The sequence below is a fragment of the Ochotona princeps genome, chromosome 2, assembly GCF_030435755.1.
Source record: "Ochotona princeps isolate mOchPri1 chromosome 2, mOchPri1.hap1, whole genome shotgun sequence".
Taxonomy (NCBI): Eukaryota; Metazoa; Chordata; class Mammalia; order Lagomorpha; family Ochotonidae; genus Ochotona; species Ochotona princeps.
In genome coordinates this window covers 146053083-146076151 of record NC_080833.1, presented here as the reverse complement: position 1 = coordinate 146076151, position 23069 = coordinate 146053083, and positions in this window count along the sequence as shown.

The following is a 23069-nucleotide window of genomic DNA, read 5'->3' as shown; positions in this document are numbered from 1 at the left end:
AACAATAAATGTCCTTCGGGAACAGGGAGGAGAGCTTTCTCTTGTCCGAGCCTGGCTCCACCTCTGGACACCCCCCTCCCCCGCAATGACCATCGGGATCGTCTCGAAAACCCCTCATAGCAAACAATCCTACAAACTAAAAGAAAAAAATAACCTAAAATAAGTAAATAACAGAAAGTAGAACTTGAAATCTGACAGGAAAGAGCTGGCATGGATTGGCTCATGCCTTGCTGGGTGGGTCACAAAGATTAGTTACTCCTCACCATGGTGTTGAGGATTTTCCTGCACACACCCCCCCCAAAAAAAATGTTCTGCACCTAAAATGTCGACATATATCTTGTTAGAGTTACAAGCCAGTCTGGATTATCCTAAAATCTGCCAAGATCAGCAAAGTTATACTTCAACACAACAACTGGCTAAATACTAAGATGAAATGGGCACAAAACAGCTGAATGGTGCCTTATGGCCATTTTAAGGCATAGAGCAGCCGGTCCTGTATATGAACTAAAATTGAAATGTCAATGAGCTAATCATAGGTTGTGGTTAGGGCTTGCTTTTTTTTTTTTTTTAACATACTGGTTACTCAAAACCATGTCAACTCCATAACATTGCAAATTGCTGTTGATGTTATATTGGGACTCTTAATTGACTGTGATGATATTCTGCCAGCTCAAACTTCAGACCAGAAAAGGTCTCCCCAAGAAACTGTTCAACCCATCTGGACAATAAGTAGCTGGACTCTATGCTTGGTATATGTTTGCAAGGAAAGAATCTTGATTGAATTTGAACTGTAATACTGCATCAAGGTGGAGGAATCCACTGGGGGGAGGGGAGGGGGAGGGATGGGGGGATTCCCAGAGCCTATGAAACTGTCACTTAATGCAAAATAACTAATAAAAATTAAAAAAAAAAAAAACCACCACAGCAAGGCGCTTTAAGAGCCTTGCTCTGGGGTGCCACATTGTGGCGCAGAGTGGTAGGACGAAAGAACGTCCCTGAGGGCTGGGCTGTAAGCCACATCTTCCCAGCAGGATTTGCAGCGTGTTCCCCAGCATCGTTCATTCCTTCCTTCGCACTACTCTTGTCTGTGAAGTACTGACCCCATGAGCAACTAGAGATGGTATCTGTCACTGACCAGCCCAGCCTGAAATATCTTTGGAACGAGCACATCTAAACCTTTACAAGTCGACCGACGGCATTTCTGTGTGATTCTGTCTAGATGCTGGCCTGCGTTTTGAATCAGCCCAAAGGTCTTCATCCATTGCTAGGGTTCCCTGCTTTTCTTATTCCTTACTCAGCATACAGTCAGTGAAGGCCTCTACCTACAGCCTCTGGACCAGGCACTCAGAGCCCTGCTGAACGAGGAGCTAGCTGCCTGCCTCCTGCACAGTTCTAGAGGCCTCTCCAACCACACAGATGCAGGAGCCCAGCACAGTGGCTTAGCAAGCTAGCCCTATGCTTGTAGTGCCAGCATTCCATATGGGCACTGGTTCAAGCCCCAGGTGCTCCACTTCTGGTCCAATGTCCTGCCTGAGGCCTAGGGAAGCAGAGGAGGATGGCCCAAGTTCTTGGGACCCTAACCCATGGGGGAGACCCAAAAGAAGCTCCTGGCTCTTGGCTGCAGATCGCTTCAACTCTGGAAATTGCAGCCATTTAGGAAATGAACAGCAGATGGAAGATTTTTCTCTGCTCCTCCTTCTCTCTCTGTAAACCTGTCTCTCACGTAAAAAAGTAAATAAATCTATGAATATTTTAAATTATAAAATTACCCTATTTTCTTGCAGTCCTCAGAGTACAGCATGCAAACTTTAAACACTTAAGCACACGATGAATTTTGACCGAGGGCAATGTTAGGAATCTGTAAAACACTTGAAATGCCTCAAAGGCTGCGGTTTTGTTTTTCTGAAGAAAATTGCCTAAGTTTATCCTTTGGGGAAAAGTGTAGCTTCCTTATTCCCCGAGACAGAGCCAAGGCAGGAGCTGGCTCAAGGACATGAAAGCGCAGTGTTCCATCGCACCTGCACAGCCATCCCCAAAATACACCCAGGGGAGACACACTCATTGCTAATACTTTCCTGAAAGAGACCATGAGCTTACCTACTTTTCTCACATAAAATGTACGGCCCAAGAAATGAGATCTTTGAGAAAGGGGCTCTAATTTGTCTCAGAAGTGAAAGAGAAAAAAAAATAAATATTTTTTCCAAAGACAAAGCAAGAGGCCTCATCAACCCTGGGACCAGTCCTACTACCAAACTACAGGGAGGCCTACGCTGAAAGGCTCAGAGGCTAAATCCTCACTTTGCATACACCATGATCCCACAGGGGCGCTGGTTCTAATCCCGGTAGCTCCACTTCCCATCCAGCTCCCTGCTTAGTGGCCTGGGAAAGCAGTCGAGGACAGTCCAAAGCCTTGGTACCCTGCACCCGCGTGGGAGACTCAGAAAAGCCCCTGGCTCCTGGCTTCAGATTGGGTCAGCTCCAGCCATTGCAGCTACTATGGGAATGACCAGAGGGTGAAAGATTGTTCTCTCTGTCTCTCATCCTCCCTGTAAATCTGCCTTTCCAATAAAAAATAAATCTTTAAAAATAAAAATATAGCCACCATGTAAACACAGGCTGGTACCAAATTCCCTAACAGAACAGATGCACCAAACAAAAGTGGGAGAGAGCCCAGGCTTCGCACACAGAAAGCTCCCAGAGTGCAAGGGTGAAGGACAGGAGAAGCAGAAAAGAACATTTAAATCAGCCACCAAAACAGCAGGGATTTGTTTTTGTCTACCAGCATTAACCTTGAATGTAATAGGTTGTTTTCCAGTTGAAACATACAGGTAGACCAAATCATTTTAAAAATCAAATAAAATTAAAAATAAAAAAAGACTCAATGCCCTGCACAGATCCCTAGGCATTGATACAAGGTTTAAAGCAAACTGACCTTCTAGCCACTCAGAGAGCTTTTCATCTGGCAGGTGGAAGACACCGTTTTCCTTCAGCACACGTAGGGGGACGAATGTTTTCTAGGCTGGGACAGGCCACAGAGTCTCAGCACATTTTGAGAAACTGAAATCATACCATGTATCTTCTCAGGTGACAGAGGAATAACACTAGAAATCAACATCAAGAAACATGGAAAACTGAGAAATGGGACAGCATGCACCTGCGCGACCAATGGGCCATCCAATAAATTGAGAAGTAAACAAAAATTCCTTGGAAGCAGGAAGTTTATCACAGTAAATGCACAAAATAACTGGAAAGAGGTTAAACTAATGATGCAGGGGTGAGAAAAGCAAAAACAAGCTGTAGGAGAAAAGCAACTGGAGATGAGAAAGGCACCGCTACCACGGATACCACTCATCCACAAGGCTCCTAAGAAACGGTTGTGAACAACATGCTCATCAATTGGAAAACCTGGAGGGAATGGAAGAATTCCTGGATAAACAAAACCTATGCAAAATAAATCAATATGTAGAGTATCCAGAAAGACCCATCACAAGTGACAGTGAGAAATTTCAGAGTTCCAGGGCCTGAAGGTTTCATAACAGAATTCTACAAACTAGTTAAAACAGCACTATCTCTAACACTCCTCCAACTATTCCAAAACGCTGAGGAGTTCAGAACTCTCAAACTCCTTTCATGAGGGCCAAGTTACTCTGATGCCAAACTCAAACAAAGCTACAACACCGACAGGAGACTGCACACCAGGATCCTTGATGAGCCTGCTCAAGCCAACAGTGACACCAGACACCCAACACTGCATTAAGATCATACGTCGTAACCGAGTGGAATTTATCCCAGTGTGGCTCAATATTTACACATCAGTTAATAATCACATCAATCAAATCAACAAAAGCTGTGAGACCTCAACAGAGCAGAAAAGCTCTTGCAATTCAGTGTCTCTTTGTGATAAAAACTCACCAAAAAATTAGGTAAAGAAACAACCTTCAAAACTATAACAAAGATGATATATGACACACACACAGCCAAAATTACATTGAATCGGACAAAACTCAAAAACATTTCCCTTCAAATTTAGAAAAACAGGATGTCCATTTTCCACACTCTAATAATGCTGCAAGAGTTAAAGCAACTAGGGAAGAAAAACAGAAAAAGAACATTGAAATTGGAAAGGAAGAAATAGTGTTTATAGATGACATGACTTGCATACAGAAGAGCCTAAACACTCCATGGCAAGTTAGTTGATCAACCCATTCAGTTGATTCATAAGTTAGAAAATCAACATGCAAAAACAATAGTGTTTTAATATACCAACAGTGATTTTAGGAAAAAATCAAGAAACAATCCCATTCACAATAACTAAAAACTTTAAATACCTAGGAGTACATGTTTTTAAAGATTTATTTATTGGGCCTGGTGGCATGGCCTAGCGGCTAAAGACCTCACCCTGACCACGTCAGGATCCCATATGGCCGCTGGTTCTAATCCCAGCAGCTCCGCTTCCCATCCAGCTCCCTGCTTGTGGCCTGGGAAAGCAGTCGAGGATGGCCCAAAGTCTTGGGACCCTGCACCCACATGGGAGACCTGGAGGAGGTTCTAGGCTCCTGGCTTCGGATTGGCGCAGCACTGGCCGTTGCGGTCACTTGGGGAGTGAACCATCGGATGGAGGATCTTCCTGTCTCTCCTCCTCTATGTGTATCTGACTTTCCAATAAAAAATAAATAAATCTTAAAAATATTTATTTATTTACCTGAAAGGTAGAGTTACAAAGAGAGACAGAGAGACAGACAGACAGAGAGATTAATCTTCCATCCACAGGCTAACTTCTCACATGGCTACAGAGGCCAAGGCTGGGCCAAGCTGAAGCCAAGTACTTCTTCTACATCACGTGGGTGCAGGGTCCCAAGGACTTGGGCCATCTGTTGCCTTCCCAGGCTATTCCCAGGGAGCTGGGTCAGAAGTAAAGCAGCTGCAACTTGAACTGGTGCCCACATAGAATCTTGGAGTCACAGGCAGTGACTTAATCAGCTATGCCACAATGCCAGTCCCAGGAGTAACTTCACCCCAAAATGTGAAAGATCTCTACAATGGAAATTATAAAACAATGATGGAAGAAATAACCAAGACACACACACACACACACACACACACAAATGTGTATTGGAAGAATCAATGTCATTAGAGTATCCATACAACTCAAAGAAATCTAGATTCAGCAAGTCCCTATCAATATACCAAGGACATTCTATACAGAATTAGAAAAACACAATTCTAGAATTCATATGAAATTGAAATATCCCAAAATAACCAAATACAAAGCATCCTCCTCTTTTTCCTCCTCCACAAATCAAGCAGGTGTATCATAATACCCTATTTCAAACAGCACTACAAAGCTACAGTAATTAAATCAGTATGGTACTGACATACAAACACATAAGTCAACCAAAAAGGGAACTCAGAAATAAACTCACATATATGTAGTCCACTGACTGCTGACAAAGTGCCAAGAACATACATTACAGAAATGGTGGTCTTTCCAATAAATGGTGCTAACACAAGGAACGCAGAATGAGAGTCCTGCCTCTCTTCATGTACTCAAACCAAAGTCCTAAATCTAAGCCCTGAACTATGAAAGCATTAGGAAAAAAAATGTAGGTGAAAAACACAAATATTTGGCTAGACAATGATTCCTTGGATAAGACCCCTTTAAAGCATGGGCAACAAGAGCAAAACTAGGGTCTGCACGGTATCCTAGCGGCTAAAGTCCTTGCCTTGCACGTGGTGGGATTCCATGTGGGCTCTCTGGTTCATGTCCCAGCAACCCCGCTTCCCATCCAGCTCCCTGTTCATGGCCTGGGAAAGCAGTCAAGGTCAGCCCAAAGCCTTGGGACCCTGCACCCGCGTGGGAGACCTGGAAGATACTTCAGACTAGCTCAGCCAGGGCAGGGTGTGGAATGTACCCAGTTGGGCTAGACTGCAACACCCACCAACAAGAGCTGAGACTGCAGGTAGGCCACACTAGGTTGGGTTGAAGCACCTGCCAGCATGCACAAGATCCAGGGCTAAGAAAGGTTCTGGTAGGAGAACTTTGGGGACTCCTTTGTTGGGCTGTAGCTACCACTGGGGAGTGACAAGAGCCAGAGCTGGGGGTTGGATTGGGCTGAGCAAGCCTGCAGCATGCTTTGGCATGCATGTGGGCTGGGTTTGGAGGCAGAGCACACTGGGCTATGCTCCAGCATCCACTGGCACTTGCAAGAACCTGAATGGCTGTGGGATGGGCCATGCTAGGCTACAATACCCACCATTCAGTGCCGGGACCAGCAGCCAGCTCTATCAAGTGGGGCCGCAGCAGCCCCCACACATGTGAGATTAAGATCTGGGGATACAAAATAGGTCTGATGGGAATTGAAGAACTCCTCTGCTACGGTGCAACTCCTAGTAGTTAGTGTGAAAGCCAGAGCTAGGGGCAGGCCAGACTGGGCCAGTCCACGACATATACTGGCACAAACGAGAGTCAAGATGGGGCTCAGGCGCAGCCGGGTTGAAACATAACAGCCCCCAGTTCATATGCGGGTTGGGAGTGGGCCAGGCCAGGCCGGAGTAAGCTGCCACACCACTGACAAGTGCTGGGACTGGGCACAAGCCATAACAGGCTCAATTGTAGTAACCACTGGCAAGTACAAGATCTGTGTCTGGGAGTGGATCTGGCAGGGAAACTGTGGGTACTCCTCTGCTAGGCTGCAGCTCTCACTGGTGAGGACAATGGCAGGGCTGTTGGAAGACCAATCTGGGCAAGGTGGTAGCACCCACTGGCATGTGTGTGGGCTAGGTCTGGGGTGAATCGGGCTGAGCTAACATGTAGCACCCATGAGTGTGCTCAAGAGCCAGACGGGATGCAGGACAGACCAGGTTAGGCTGCAGCACAAGCCAGCAACACACAAAAACCTGGATTGGATACAGGCCTGGTGAGGTTTTTGGAGGTTGCCCCAACTAGGCCATGGCACCTGCTGGGGTACAGGAGACTGGGCCTGTGGCAGGCTTAGCTGGGCTGGGTTAGGCTGTAGCATGTGTCAGTTTGCATGAGAGATGGGGCTGTGTAGCACTGACCAGGTAGATGCATTCACTAGCATGTGTGTTGGCTTGTGCACGAGACAGGCCACGTCTGACCCTGGATCATCAAAGGACCGTCTGCAATTCCTGGGTGCTGATGGAGTTTGACAGCAAGGAATGGTACTTCCCCCCTCCTCCCCTGCTGACACAGGAAGAAAAAAAACATTAAAAAATATGTCCCACTCACCCTTCTCCATACCTGAACCCTCCCACCCTAATCAGAGGCCCACTTGGGCATCCCTTTCAACTGTATAAACAATAGTAAATAGGAAATTTAAAATTAAAAAAAAAGAAAACTCACCAGAGTCTTTTTTATTGGCAAAGTTACTAAGAGACTGTGGGCAAATGAAACTCATAAAACTAGATATTAGTGTGCAAAAATTTAAATGAGCCTCTTTCACTGAAAAAAAAAATCAATGCAAACTGAATTAAAAAATAGTTGGAAGCTACTGAACCATTACACTCTTAAAAATAATGGGGGCTTGGCACAGCAGCCTAGTTGGCATGGCAGCCTAGTGGCTAACTCCTCTCCTTGTAAGCATCAGGATCCTATATGGGCACCAGTTCATGTCCCAGCTGCTCCACTTCCCATCTAGCTCCCTGCTTGTCGTCTGGGAAAGCAGTCGAGGATGGCCCAAAGCTTTGGGACCCTGCACCCGCGTGGGGGACCTGGAGGAAGCTCCTGGCTCCTGGCTCCTGGCTCCTGGCTGCAGATCAGCTCAGCTCCAGTCATTACAGCCACTTGGGGAGTATACTGCCAGATGGAAGATTCTTCTGTCTTTCCTTCTCTCTGTAAATCTGACTTTCTAATAAAAATAAATAAGTCTTTTTTCAAAAGAAGAGAAAAGTAAGATAAATATTTCCTGTTACTGTGCATGGGAAGGCAGAAGAGTGGCTCCAATGCTTGGGCCCCTGCTCCCATGTGCGAGTGCTGGGTGAGGTTCTTGGCTTCAGCCTGGCCTGGTCCTGGCCGGTGTGGTCATTTGACGAGTGACCCAGAAAATAGAAAGATGCTTTTTCTCTGACTCTCCCCATCTCCCTGTAACTCTTTCAACACAGCAAATAACTAAGTAAATTAATCTTTTTAAAAAGGAAACAAATCTAAAAAGACATTTTTCAAAGAAAGACATTCAAATGCCAATGGGTATATCGACAATACTCTCAACACTGTTAATAACCAGGGAAATGCAGACACCACGGCATGTCACTGCATCCAGTTAGCATGGCCAGCATCGAACAGAGAAAAGGCAGCGAGGACAGGTGAGAAGGCGGAGAAAAGGAAACCTCGGGTTTATGGTTGGGAGTGTGAGTCAGCACAGCCATTGGCGGAAACCAGGCCAGATGCTCCCCAGATTAGAACTCGAACTATCTGCGGGGAATGAGACATCACACAGTATTTCACACATATGTGTAATTTTTGTTATTATATATATATATATATACACATATAATTTTATTTATTAGTTAAAAGTTTAAAAAACTTTTAAAGACATTTAAGATAACAGATGGAAGATGGCTCCCTCTAACCAAGCCTTTCAAATAGACAAATCTTAAACACACACACAAAGGAATGCCTAGGTGTTATACTCGTTCATTACATTAATATGTTAACATTGTAGCTAGATGTTATCATATAAAGGTGGCTGTATGATGTCACCTGGAAACTTGCCTACCACTGTAACTATGAGAAAATAAGAAAAACTGCCTAGGATATTTCTTACAAACTGTAAGTGACCTGCAGATGTGGGGATGAGAACCCCCTCTGGCAGCAGGTCACCAGGAGTGGCTGGGCAGGAGAGGGCTGGATGGGAGCCAGGTCCCAGGCTGTCCCTTCCGTGGCCCCTGTGGGGCTGGCGATGGGCCTGAGCTCCAGTTTCTCCCTTTGACTTCATGGACCCTTTGGTGCTGGCAAGGTAACTCGCCCTGCTCACCTTGAGGCCTGGCAGCAGTGCCCTGCAAAGCGTTTGTGTCTGCTGTGATCTGAGTACCAGTCTGGATGAATTTCACTTCATTCTGGGAGAAACAGTGTATTCTCTCACCTCTGTCTTCCAGGTTCTGCAGCTTATGTTTGACACTCGCATTGTCCACTAGCGACTCTCGGTTCCCAACCTTAAAGACAAATAAAACACAGCTGACTGAGAAATATATGAACATACTTTTGTAACTGATATGTAAATGTTATATAATTACACACATATACATATATATGTAGTTATGCATGTGTGTATGTATACATATGTGTGTAACAAATGTAGTAGTCCCTTAAATATAACAAGCTCATGTTATGTGAATACATTAATTCTGGAGAAAGAACAGATGAATAGCCAACCACAAAGTAGCATCTTAGAAGTGTGATTGTGGGGTCTTGGGTGAGGCTGCCACCTGAGACGCCCACATGCTATATTACAGTTCCTGGTTGGGGTTCTTGCCACTCCACTTCTGATCCAGTTTCCAGGAATATGCATTTTGGGAGGCAGCAGATGATGGGTTAAGTACTTCAGTTCCTGCTACCCAACTGGGAAGCCAGGATGGAGGTCTAGGCTCCTGGCTTTGCCCTGGCCATTGTGAAATATGGGAGAGTGAATCACTCTCACTGTGAGCTCACTCACTCTCCACTTTTCAAACACATGACATTTTTGTAAAGGTACCTTGGAGGCGTTTTCTTCAGCCTCTGAGCACTCCCTGGAAGAGAACCCACTCAGCAGCCGGGGACTTGCATATTCTGCATGTGAGGAAGAGGAGGTTCCAGTGAACAAACACACCAGCAATGAGGCAGTCACATCACACTACTGCTCTCCATAGTAAACCCAGTTCCTTAAAACTGGACATAGTGCTAAATATAATCCCAATGTTGCATTTTCAAGATGTTTGTTTCTTAGATTCGTAGTTCTGTAGACAAAACAGTTAATCACCTTGATGCACTAACTCAACAATGTTGGTAGCTATCCATCTGGGTAAGGTCACCCCATGAGTCTTCTCTTTTCTCCCCAAGGACCCCCTCCATATTTCCTCTGACTCGTGTGTGTGAGACATGATTTGACACATGTATGCTGTGTGAGAGTTGTCATATTAACACCGAGGTCAACATCCACGCTGTGTCTCATATCCCTACCACTTGTTCCCTCTCCACCTGCTCACTCGGCGAGGGGTGTGTAGTTGCTTTTCACATCCTGTTAAGAATGCGACAATGCCCATGGGAACATAGACATCTTTCTGATATACCATTTCCCTTGGATGGAATCCCACAAGGGAGACTGTCATATTGTCCCATTTTTAATTTTTTGACAAACTCCTATAACTTTTTCCTCTGTTGGCTGCACTGATGTGTATCCCACCGACAGACACCATCCCATCCAACACTTCTGCTCGTCCTTCTGTACTAATCACCAAGCAGACGTGAAGTTACGGCTCATTGTGCTTCTAATTTCATTCCCTGGTGTTGAGTGCCTTTTCACATTCCTGTAAGCTGTCTGTATGCTTTCCTTAGTCAACTGTCTATTCAAATCCTTTGACCATTTTGTGTAAATTAGGTTACTTGGACTTTTTGTCTGTTTTGCTGTTGAGTTGTATGAGTTGTGTATTTTTAACACTATATCTTATATATTATCCTTATATACTCATCATATACCTCAGATATATGATGTAAAAATATTTTCCCTAGGATCACCACTGTGGGAGGGCTAAGCAGTGCCACCATCCAGTATGGGCAACAGTTCAAGTCCTTACTGTTCCATTTCCCATACAGTTTCCTGCTAACATGCCTGGGAAAGCAGCAGCAAATGGCTTGAGTGCTTGGCCTCTGTGTCCATACAGGAGACCTGGAGGAAGTCCCAGGCTCCCGCATCAGCACGGCACAGCCCCAGCTGTTGTGGCCATGTGGGGAATAAACCAGCAAATGGAAGGTCTTGCCCTCAATCTCCTTTCTAATACTGCCTTTCCAATAAATAAATTCATCTTCAGGAAGAAGAAAATATTTTCCTATTCTGTAGGCTGCCTTTTCATTTTGTTCATGGTTTCCTTGGCTATGTGAAGACTGTTCAGCTTGCAGTACCTGTTCATTTTTACTCTGTTGCCTGTGGTTTTGGTGTTATATTCAAAACAAAGCAAAACAAAACACTACCAAGAATACTAAGTACCAGAACAGTGGGGAAAAAAAAACAGAGAATATCAAGGACCTATTTCCACATTTTTTATTGGAATCTTTATGGGTCCTAATCTTTTTTTAAGGTTTATTTATTTTTATTACAAAGTCAGATATACAGAGAGGAGGAGAGACAGAAAAGATCTTCCATCCATTGATTCACTCAACAAGTGACCGCAATGGCCGGTGCTGCGCTGATCCATAGCCAGGAACCAGGAACTTACTCTAGGCCTCCCACACAGTGCAGGGTCCCAAGGCTTTGGGCTGTCCTCAACTGCTTTCCCAGGCCACAAGCAGGGAGCTGGACAGGAAGTGGGGCTGCTGGGACTAGAACCGGCACCCATATGGGATCCCGGCACATTCAAGGCGAGGACTTTAGCCACTCGGCCACCACACCAGGCCCTACCGGTCCTAATCTTACATTTATATTTTTAGTCCATTTTGAGTCTGTCTCCACATATAGCGTAACATGTCCCCAATTTCATTTTTTAACATACATGTGAATATCATGTTCTCTCAACACCATCTCATAAAGAAACTTTTTCCCCCATTGTATATATCTTTTTAAGATTTATTCATTTTTACTGGAAAGTCAGATATACAGAGAGGAGGAGAGAAAGAGAGGAAGATTCTCTGTCCGATGATTCAGTTCCCAAGTGGCTGCAATGGCCAGAGCTGAGCCAGTCTGAAGCCAGGAGCCAGGAGCTCCTCTGGGTCTCCCACATGAGAGCAGGGTCCCAAGGCTTTGGGCCATCCTTGGCTGTGCCCCCAGGCCACAAGCAGGGTGCTGGATGGGAGGTGGGCCCACTGGAACCACAGCCAGCACATACATGGGATCCAGACACGTCCAAGGTGAGGACCCCAGTCGCTAGGCCACCACGCTGGGCCCCTCATTGTATATTCTTAACATTTTTCAACAATCAGTTGGATCATGCTATATGTGTGTGTGTTTTTTTTTTAAGACTTCTTTCTTTTACTTGAAGTCAAAATTACACAGAAGAGACTGAGATCACCCATCCACTAGTTTACTTCCCAAATGACTGCAACAGCCAGAGCTGGGCTGGTCTAAAGTTGGGGGCCAGGAGCTTCTTCCCAATCTCCCACGTGGGTACAGAAACTCAAGCACTTGAGCCATCCTCCCCACCTTCTCAGGTCATTAGCAGGGACCTGGATCAGAAACGGAGCAAGCAGGACTAGAACCGGCACCAACAGGGTCTGCGGGTGCCACAGGCAGAAGCTTAGCTTGCAATACCACCCTGGTGGCCGCTATACTTTGCTTTCTGAGGTGTCAGTCTGTTCCAGGGGTCTGATGCGCCTCTGTTCCATCACCATAGCTTTCAAATACAGCCTGAAGCCAAGCAGCTTTGCCCTTCTCTGTCAAGACTGCTTTGGTTACTGGGGGATTTGAGGTCCTACACACATTGAAGGATTGATTTTTTTTAACTCTGTGAAAACTGACAGACATTTTATCAAATCGGAATGCAGATATCTTTCTGATATACCATTTCCCTTGGATGGAACTCAGAAGGGAGACTGTCATATTGTCCTATTTTTAATTTTTGGGAGGCATGGCCATCTTAACAACATTAACAATATTAACTCCTTATTCAACTTATTTCATTACTATCCCATGATTTTGATATCCAGCTCTCTCCTCTCTTTGGATTTATTGCTACTTTTAATTCTTTTGGATTCGATTTTTAAAAGATATATTTATATTCATTGGAAAGGCAGATTTATAGAGAAGGTGAGACAGAGAGAAAGATTTTTCAGAAAGTTTGCTGGTTCATTCCACAAGTGGTCACGATGGCTAGAGCTGAGCTGATCTGAAGCCAGGAGTCCGGAACCTCTTTCTCTGGGTCTCCCATGCGGGTGCAAGGTCCCAAGGCTTTGGGCCATCCTCAACTGCTTTCCCAGGCCACAAGCAGGAAGCTGGATGGGAAGTGGAGCAGCCAGTATACAAACTGGTGCCCATATGAGATCTCAGTGCACACAGGGCGAGAATTCAGCCACTAGGCTATTGTGCTGGGCCCTCGCTTCTATTTTAATGGGATGGTTTTCTTGATTTTTCAGATGGTTCACTTTTAAATCATGTAGAAGCACAGGTTTTTGCACTTTGATTTTCCACCCTGAAACTTTACTGAGTTGATGTGATTAGTTCTCACAGAGTCAGGGGAGTCTGTTTCCCATATATTGATCATCTCACCCAAACAGTGGAAACTTCACTTCTTTCTTTTTGATTTGGAAGCTTTCCTTCCCTGCCTGCTTGCTCTGTCTGGGACTTCTACTACTGTTACAAAGGGGAGAGGACAACGCTGTCTTGCTCCTGATGTTAGAAGAACAGTTTTCAACTTCTCACCTCTGACTATGTTGTTAGCTGTGGACCCAATGCTATTAGTTTTCATTGTGTTGAAGTACAATCCATAAATACCTAATTTGTTGAGGGTTTACATCACAAAGTTATTTTGAGTCTTGTCAAATACTTTATTATGTATTTATTTTTCTTTGTAAAGGCAGATTAAATTTATAGAGAGAAGGAGAAACAGAGAAAGATCTTCCACCTGCTGGCTTACTTCCCAAGTGGCTGCAATGGTTGGAGCTGAGCCAATCTAAAGCCAGGAGCCAGGAGCTCCTCCCAGGTCTCCCACATGGGTGCAGGGTCCCAAGGCCTTTGGCCATCCTCTACTGCTCTCCCAGACCACAGGCAGGGAGCTAGAAGGAAAGCAGGGACAGCTGGGACATGAACCAGCCCATTACGGGATTCTGGGGATTACAAGGCGAGGATCTATCCAGCTAAGCCATCATGCAAGGCACATCAAATTCCATTTTATATGTCTGTCAAATCAATGGTCAAGGATGACATATTACTACTACTTGAATAATCTGTGGATATTTTAAGATTTTATTATATATATAAGTGAAACGGGTAACTTTTTTTGATTGTTGTTCCTAACCCTTGCCTGAATTCCCACTGAACTCATGTTTCCATTTGAGTTCCTTGTTTAGTGGACCATTGAGCCTTTGCTCACAATGTAAACTGAAAAGATGTTATCTGGAGAATGAAGAAAGGAAGGGAGCAAGGGAGAAAGAGAAGGGAAGCATTAGTATATTGTTAAACACGAATCTACACTGTATCAACACCGCATTAACACGGTGGGGGAGGGATGTTCCAGAATTTCAGAAAGTATATTAAAACACAAAACCTCCACAACGTTTTTGTGGATATAATCACATCTTCACACATTCCTCAATAGATAGCAAAAGAAAATTGCTTTATTTACCACAGAGTGTCTTTACTGGAAAATATGTCAACAGGAAGTCACGAACCTGGTTTCTGGGAGAAATCTTCAGGAATTAAGGTGGCAGGACTCCCCGGCAACTCTGGTTCAGCGATCTCTGGGCGTGTGGCCTTCCTCTGCCTGGACGTGTCCTGTAGTGGTGTGAGAAGTTCAGCCAATCCAGACACATTTAAAACATCATAAAAAAAACAAATCCTCTAAGACACTGAAGAAGTGGAATTATTGGATGCTTAAGCATTTAAAAATCGGTGTTTCAGTTTCAGTTGATCACTGTTAACCAGCAGTTCTCAAAGTATGATGATGCAACACCTTACAGCTTGATAGAAATGCAAATTCACAATCTTTTAAAAACTATGATTTATTTTCAATTTATTTATTTGAAATTCAGAGTTACAGAGTGAGAGAGGCGAAGACAGAAAACTCTTATGTTTTCTGATTTATCCCCCAGCTGGCTGCCATGGCTGGAGCTGCACCTGTCTCAATCTGGGAGTTAAGAGCATCTTCCGTATCTCCCACATGGGTGCAGGGAACCAAGGACCTGGGTCCTGCTCTGTTGTTTTCCCAGGTACAACAGCAGAGAGCTGGATTTGAAGTGGAGCAGCTGGGATGTGAATCAGTGCCCATTTGAGATGCCAGTGCCAAATGGCGTAGCCTGATATGCCACTCCACTGGCCCCAGCAATCCCTGTTTAACAAGCCATCCTGCTCATTCTGACGTTCGCTGAAGTTTGACAACCTGTGTTCTAAACCGGGGCTCGGTCCAACCCACTGCTGACTCTTGTAAGTAAAGTTTTATTGTAACACAGAGCACATTTTCACATTATGATTGCTTTGGGGTTACAAGTGCAGAGATGATGTGTTGCCAAAGAAGCTGCAAAGTTTGCAGAGCCTAAATTGTTTTGTTTTGTTTTGTTTTACCATTTTCTCTGTCTCTTCTCTTTCTGCTGCTTTGCTTTCAAGTGAAACAAATGGGTGTCAGCAGGTGAAGTTGCCTTTTGGCCTGCACCCCGCATCACAGAGCTGGCAAGCCCCCCAGGCCCTCCACTTCCCCTTCCCGCTGTGCCAGCACAGCAGGCAGAGGATGCTGGCTCAAGTGCTTGGTTCCCTGCCACCCAGACAGAGGTCCTGGATAGAGTTCCAGGCTCTGGCCTCAGCCTGGCCCAGCCCTGGCTGCAGGCATGTGGGACATGAAGTAGAAGTGCCTCTTTCTCCCTGTTTCCCTGTACACCCGTCACCACCACTGCCAGCTCTGCCTCTGGAGTTCAATAGAAGCATATTAAGACTTATGCTATGTAGCAGGACAGAAACATTTCCCCTAATCTTTGCTCCAAGTCAATCATACTTTGACCAGCAGTATTTATGGAAAATCATCAATTCATAGGAAATGCTAAGTTATCCTTGCCATTGCTGCTGGAGTGATTTCCAAACCATTAGACCACTGGTTTGTTTTTCTCATATTCCTGAAAGCCTTAGCAAGAAATAGGCTCATCATAGCCATAACACGCAGAAGCAGGACAAAGTGGTACAAAGTGGATTTATTTACCTGATCTTTCTCATTGTCGCTAGCACTGCTGAGAAAAAAAAGTGGCAGAACTGGAAGAAAAAGAAGCCAATTATACCATGGCTATATTTCCTGAAGAGACAGAAACTCAGCTCCCAGATATGCAGGGCCATGCCAGGAATGACGGCAACCTCCCACCTGCCACCTACAGACCCCGTCACTGTTCACCTCTTTCCTCACCACCCAGACTTTGTCTCTGAGCACCACCAGCACGCCCTCACTGTGTCCTCCTGGTGTCACGGGCTTGCTGCCCCATCCTCTCTGCCCTTCAAATCCCACTTTGCTTCAGTCCCACTCCCCCATCCTCGGAGCCTTGCCACATGTCTCGCCCTGAACCTACTGCAAACAGCTGTAACTCATAGTGAACAGTGCTTGGTCCATTCTCAGCTCTCTGTCTGAGAACTGTTCGTTCCATATCTGCTCAATGTCCGTGAGACACAGAGATGGGGAAGGAGGGTGCACTGGTTGCCCAGTTCTCGGGCATCCTTTTAATTTAGCACACTGAGAAGTTAATCCCTGCTGGTTGATTTCAGAGATGCCTCAGAAGCCAAACGCCAAACTTACCGCTGCCACATTTTCGGACTTTCGTCTTCCTTCTTCTACTACGAAATGGTATTAGCATTTTCTTCTTCTGGTCACCAGTCCAAGACTGCTCACTGGCACTGCTACTGGAAGTCTCATTGCTCTCAGAAAAGAGATGTTTCCTGTAATTAACCTATTACAAACACAAATGAAATGATCAATGAAACCATCGAAGGGGTGTCGGCACCATTTATGCATGAGCAATCTATTACTACAAAGTTACACAGAAGAGAAGTGACTATTGAAGACTGGGCTCTTATGCAAAAGTGATTCAGAAGAAATGGCGAGGAGAAAAATAATTTCTCATGAGTCAGTTATCAACCAAGATGCGGTCTCAAGGATGACCAAATTCTAATTAGGCATTTGCAACTAAGATGTAAGAGTTGCCAACTTTAAAATACTAAACATTTTATTTATTTATTTGAATGGCAGAGTTATAGAGAGACAGAGGGAGAGACAGGAATCTTCCATGGGCTAGTTCACTTTCCAGTGGCTGCAATAGTCAGAGCTGGACCAGGCAGAAGCTGGGAACTGAGTCTAAGCACTTGAGTGTTCTCTGTTGCTTTCCCACACAGCCCAGCAGGCAGCAGGACTGGAAGTGGAGCATTCAGGGTCCAATGTGGGATGCTGGTGCTGCAGGCAGCAGCCTACATTTTTATGCCTCAACACTAACCCTTAGGCGTTTCCTGAGCAGAAGGATCTGCTTAAAGAATTGAAAAGAAGGGCCCAGCGTGATAGCCTAGTGGCTCAATCCTTGCCCTGCATCTACCATGATCACATATAGGTGCCAGTTCATGTCCCAGCTGCTCCACTTCCCATCCAGCTCCTGCCTGTTGTCTGGGAAAGCAGCAGAGGATGACCCAAAGCCTTGGGACCCAGCACCCATATGGAAGACCCAGCAGAGGCTCCTGGCTCCTATCTTCAGATAGGCTCAGCTCCAGCTGTTGTGGCTACTTGGGGAGTGACCCAGTGCACAGCCGATCTTTCTCTCTGTTTCTCCTCTTTGTATACCTGCCTTTCCAATTAAAATAAAATCAAATAAGTTTTTTAAAAAATGATTGAAGAGTAGAGATTTGATCTAGTGGTTAAGACAACAGTTGACATGCCCACATGCCCCATCAGATTCCAGCTCTAGCCTGGCAGGCAGTGGTGAGGACTGAAGTAGTGTGTCTCTGTCCCCAAGACACAGCCTGGGATTGAATTCTTGGCTCCTGACTTTAAGCCCAGCTTTTCATGGTCATTTGATGGGCTGGAACAGCAGATTGAGGCTGCCCAACTTCCTTTCTGCAACAGTGTCTGAGTAATGAACTTCTCTTCAAGCCCCCTCTTGTGATCCTGGTGTGTAGCCAAATTTATGAACTGTTGTTCTAAATACGCATGCTTTTGCAAACAACTTTCAGCATTTTTTGATAGAGGAACAAAGAAACTGGGAAAGTCTTATTGCATGATTTTTTTTCTTTCCTGAAAGATGTATTTGAAAAGCAGAATAACAGAGACGTCACACTGTGTTGTGTCCCATCATGAGAACGACATCAGAATAGTAAGGTATTCCGAGAGAAAGATACCACATTCACAAAACTTTCATCACTTGATGTTACTGCCAGCTATTACTGTTCGCCTCTCATCATGTCTACTGTGTAAGTTCCACTTGAATGTGGCTTTCATGATCAGGAGAAAACAGCATTTAGGGGTTTCGTAGAATCTCTGGATTCAGGCTTCCATTTCTCATGAGAAAGAAGGGACCACTATGCCTGCCCATCAGCTGTCATCCAAGGTGAGCGAATTCTTGACGGCGTAAGAACTTGCTCTAGTCACATAAGACTGAATAAAGGACTTTTTCCATTTTCCACGATCTATCTGCCATCAAATGAGAACATGAAATGATAATTCCTTCTAAGACTATCAATGGGGCTGACCCACCTGTCCATCTAACTGGACAGACCTGAGTATGGTAGATTGACCCTTTCATAGTTTGCCAATCATTAAGCCCATTTCATGCAATGAACAGATCAAGTAACAGCATGCAGGAATTATTTTTTACTGTATTTGGAGGCTTACTGCTACTTGTAATGAGTAATGTTCATTTCCAGTTAAAAATGAAATAAGATATTTATTTTTAAAATGCTTGAATAAATTTAAGATAATTTTCATTAAGGAAAAGGCATAGATAACAAAGAGAGCCACAGCACACTGACAGTGATGGGCAAGCAACTGAAGTGTAGGGCACATTGCCTTAAAAGGATAAAAGTTACTACATTACCAGCATCCTTCTCCTTGTTTGTTTTCTGTCACTGTTGAAAGCAGAATCGCGCCTGAAGTAAAATGTGCCTGGTGAATGGGACAGGTACAACCAGCACCCTCTACCTTCCCCTCTCTCACTGCCCCCAACTTCTGTTTCCCTCCTGTGTCCTTTGCCCAGTCACAAACCTGGTGCCCGGTAGTGCCCCATTCTACAAACTTGCTATCATGCAGTCTATGGCTGCAGATTCTCTGGCAGGTAAGAACAGAGAATAGAAACCACACATCCTGTGAGTCCCTTGTCTGTCAGGTTCAGAGGGAAGAGAAGGGTGGGTGGAGTAATGGGAAACCAGGCAGCTGTGGTAAATACACCACCATTTCTAGGCAGCCACTGACCTAACTTATGTCTGCATTTTCTAGCGTTTCATACAATAGAATCATTTTATGTACTCTTGTGGCCCAGCTTCTTTTACTAAGCATAATTACTCTGAGATGAATTAAAGATACATATATCCAAATTCATTACTTTTGCCTCAAAAATTTATTTATTTGAAAGGTGGAAGTAGAGAGAGAGAGAGAAGACAGAAGAGAGAGGGGGGAGGGGGGAGAGAGAGGGGGACAGGCAATGGGGGGGAGACAAGGAAAGCTGGGCAGAGAAGGGAAGGGAAGAGGGAGAGGGAGAGAGATGGAGAGAGAGGATATGAACTGATGTTCATCCACTACTTCACAGCCCAGCTAGCTGCAACAGGGAGACTAGACCCGACCACAGGCAGAAGTCAGGAGCTTCATCAGGGTCTCCCATATGAAGCAGGGACCCAAACACATGGGCCATCCTGTACCTACTCTCCCAAGGCCACCAACAGGGATCTGGATCAGTAGTGGAGCAGCCAGGACTAACATGTACCATGTTGGATGGTGGCATCATCACAGGTGGCACCATGCCCAGCTATGCCTCAATGGTGGGCCCATTCCTTTCCATTGCTATGTGGCATTCCAATGTGTGGATATGTCAGAGTGCGTCAGTATGTCATCGACTGACAGACATTTAGGTTTGTTCCAGTTCGGAGCTATTACAAATAAAGTTGCCATAAACATTCATGCCTTTGCAAGGACACACTGATATTTCTCTTGGGAAAACACCTAGGATGAGAACAGCTCAACGAGTCAAAGGGTTGCTAAAAATCTAACATATTAAGAAACTGCTAGAAGTATCTAAACTGCTCTACATTTTTACCAGTGCTTGGCACAATCTAATTTCAGCCAGTCTAGTGGGTGCGTAGTGCCTCTCATTACAGTTTTAACCTAGATTTCCTCAGTAACTAATGATATCAGTAAAGTTGCAATATACTTATCTGGGCTGTCCTCCACTGCTTTCCCAGGCCACAAGCAGGAAGCTGCATGCGAAGCTGGGCTGCCGGGATTAGAACCAGCACCCATATGGGATCCCGGAGCGTGCAAGGTGAGGACTTTAACCATTACGCTATTGCGTTGGGCCCACCTTCAATGATTTGAATCAGGGGTTATATTTTTGAATCTATTGGTCAATTTCGGAGGTCCTGGAATCTTCCTCCTGAGTCTTCCATGGCAAGAGCTCATCTATCTCTATTTATACTTTTTTTTTTTTAAGATTTATTCATTTTATTACAGCCAGATATACAGAGAGGAGGAGAGACAGAGAGGAAGATCTTCCATCCGATGTTTTACTCCCCAAGTGAGCCGCAACGGGCCGGTGAGTGCCGATCCGATGCCGGGAACCAGGAAACTCTTCCGGGTCTACCACGCGGGTGCAGTGTCCCAATGCATTGGGCCGTCCTCAACTGCTTTCCCAGGCCACAAGCAGGGAGCTGGATGGGAAGTGGAGCTGCCGGGATTAGAACCGGCGCCCATATGGGATCCGGGGCTTTCAAGGCGAGGACTTTAGCCGCTAGGCCACGCCGCTGGGCCCTATCTCTGTTTATATTTAAGGACCCTCAGCAACATCAGAGATCCCAATGTATGCATGTGATGTTATGGAGCTCTGAAATTAATCTGTCATTAACTTGACTGCAAATGGCATTGCTTGTTAATTATTCTAATTGTTAGCAGCATTCAGAAAGGAAACTGATGTTTGTATATTGATCTGTGTCCTTTGGTCTTAAATCCAGTGTTTTGCTGACAAAAAAAAAAAAAAGTACACTGCCTGAGATAACCCTGGAGGCGTGGGGAAGGGGCCGAGGAGCAGGGTAACAGCCCACACTTCCCCCAGGTGTTCTCCAGGGACGCTGTGGCAGAGGTCTAAGCCATGATTTGTGATGCCAGAATCCCACACTGTAGTGCTGCTTCAAGTCCTAATTGCCCTACTTTTTTAATATTTTTTATTAATTATTTTGCATTATGTGACAGTTTCATAGGCTCTGGGAATCCCCCCATCCCTCCCCTCCCCTGCCCCCGGTGGATTCCTCCACCTGATGCAGTATTACAGTTCAAATTCAGTCAAGATTCTTTCCTAGCAAACATATACCAAGCTTAGAGTCCAGCTACTTATTATCCAGATGGGTTGAACAGTTTCTTGGGGAGACCATTTGTGGTCTGAAGTTAGAGCTGGTAGAATATCATGACAGTCAATTAAGAGTCCCAATATAACATCAATAGCAATTTGCAATATTATGGAATTGACATGGTTTTGAGTAACCAGTATGTTTAAAAAAAAAAAAAAAAAGCAAGCCCTAACCACAAACTATGATTAGCTCATTGACATTTCAATTTTAGTTTATATACAGGACCGACTGCTATATACCTTAAAATGGCTATAAGGTACCATTCAGCTGTCTCGTGTCTATTTCATTTTAGTATTTAGCCATTTGTTGTGTTGAAGTATAATTTTGCTGATCTTGGCAGATTTTAGGATAATCTAGACTGGCTTGTAACTCTAACAAGATATTTGTCGACATTTAAGGTGCACAACATTTTTGGGGGGGTGTGCAGGAAAATCCCCAACACCATGGTGAGGAGTAACTAATCTTTGTGTCCCACCCAGTGAGGCATGAGCCAATCTACGCCAGCTCTTTCCTGTCAGATTTCAAGCTCTACTTTCTGTTGTTTGTTTATTTATTTAGTTTTTTTTTTTAGTTTGTATGATTGTTTGTTTGCTGTAAGGAGTTTTCGAAGCGATCCTGATGGTCATTGCGAGGGAGTGTGGAGGTGGAGCCAGGCTCGGACCAGAGAAAGCTCTCCTCCCTGGTCCCGAAGGACATTTATTGTTCTGTTTCTGCGAACCGCTCAGGGCTTCTGGTTGTCTTTCCGATGACGTTGGTTTCTGCCCAGTAGTGTTTGGAGTTCTTCCATCCCCTGCAGAAGCTCCGGTTGGCTAATTGCCCTACTTTTAATCTGATCCAGCTCCTTTTAATCTGATCCAGGTCCCTGCTTACACGCCTGGGAAAGCAGTGGAAGATGGCCCAAGTACTTGAGCTCCTGTGGGAGACCTGGATGGTTTTCCCAGCTCCTTCTGGGCCAGCCTGGCCCAGACCTAACACTTGTGTCTGTTCACGCAGTAAACCAGTGCATGAAAAATCTCTGTCTTAAGCCCAGAGTTATGGTTCAGTGGCTAAATCCTATATGGGTGTCAGTTCTTATCCCGGCAGCAGCTTCCCTTCCTATTAGGCTCCCTGCTTGTGGCCTGAGAAAGCAGTAGAGGATGGCCCAAAGCCTTGGGACCCTGCACCCATGTTGGAGAGCCAGCAGAAGCTCCTGGCTTCAAATGGGCTCAGCTCCAGCTGTTGCAGCCACTTGGAAAGTGAGCCAGTGTGTGGAACATCTTCCTCTGTGTCTCTCTTTCTCCCTGTAAGTCTGCCTTCCAATAAAAACAAACCTTTAAAAAAAAGACGGGGGTGGGGCGGGAAGATCTCTCTCCCCACCCCCTCTCCTGTCACTCTGCCTTGCAAAGAAATAATCTTAAAGTTTAAAAACAACAACAACAAAATAATTCTTTTAATTCCGCACAGCGCTGTCTCCTGAGCAGGGGGTCGCCAAAGGTAGCAGTGGGAGACAGCTCCGGCCGAGAGCCTACACTCCCACACTCCCAGTGCGCAGCATGGGATAGGAGCTGGGAGAGTCACTCACCTGGCCTGGCCACTCAGCTCAGGACTCTCAATTTTCACAGGTGATTCCAGTAAGTCTGAAGAATACGCATGCGCTAACGTGACTTCTAG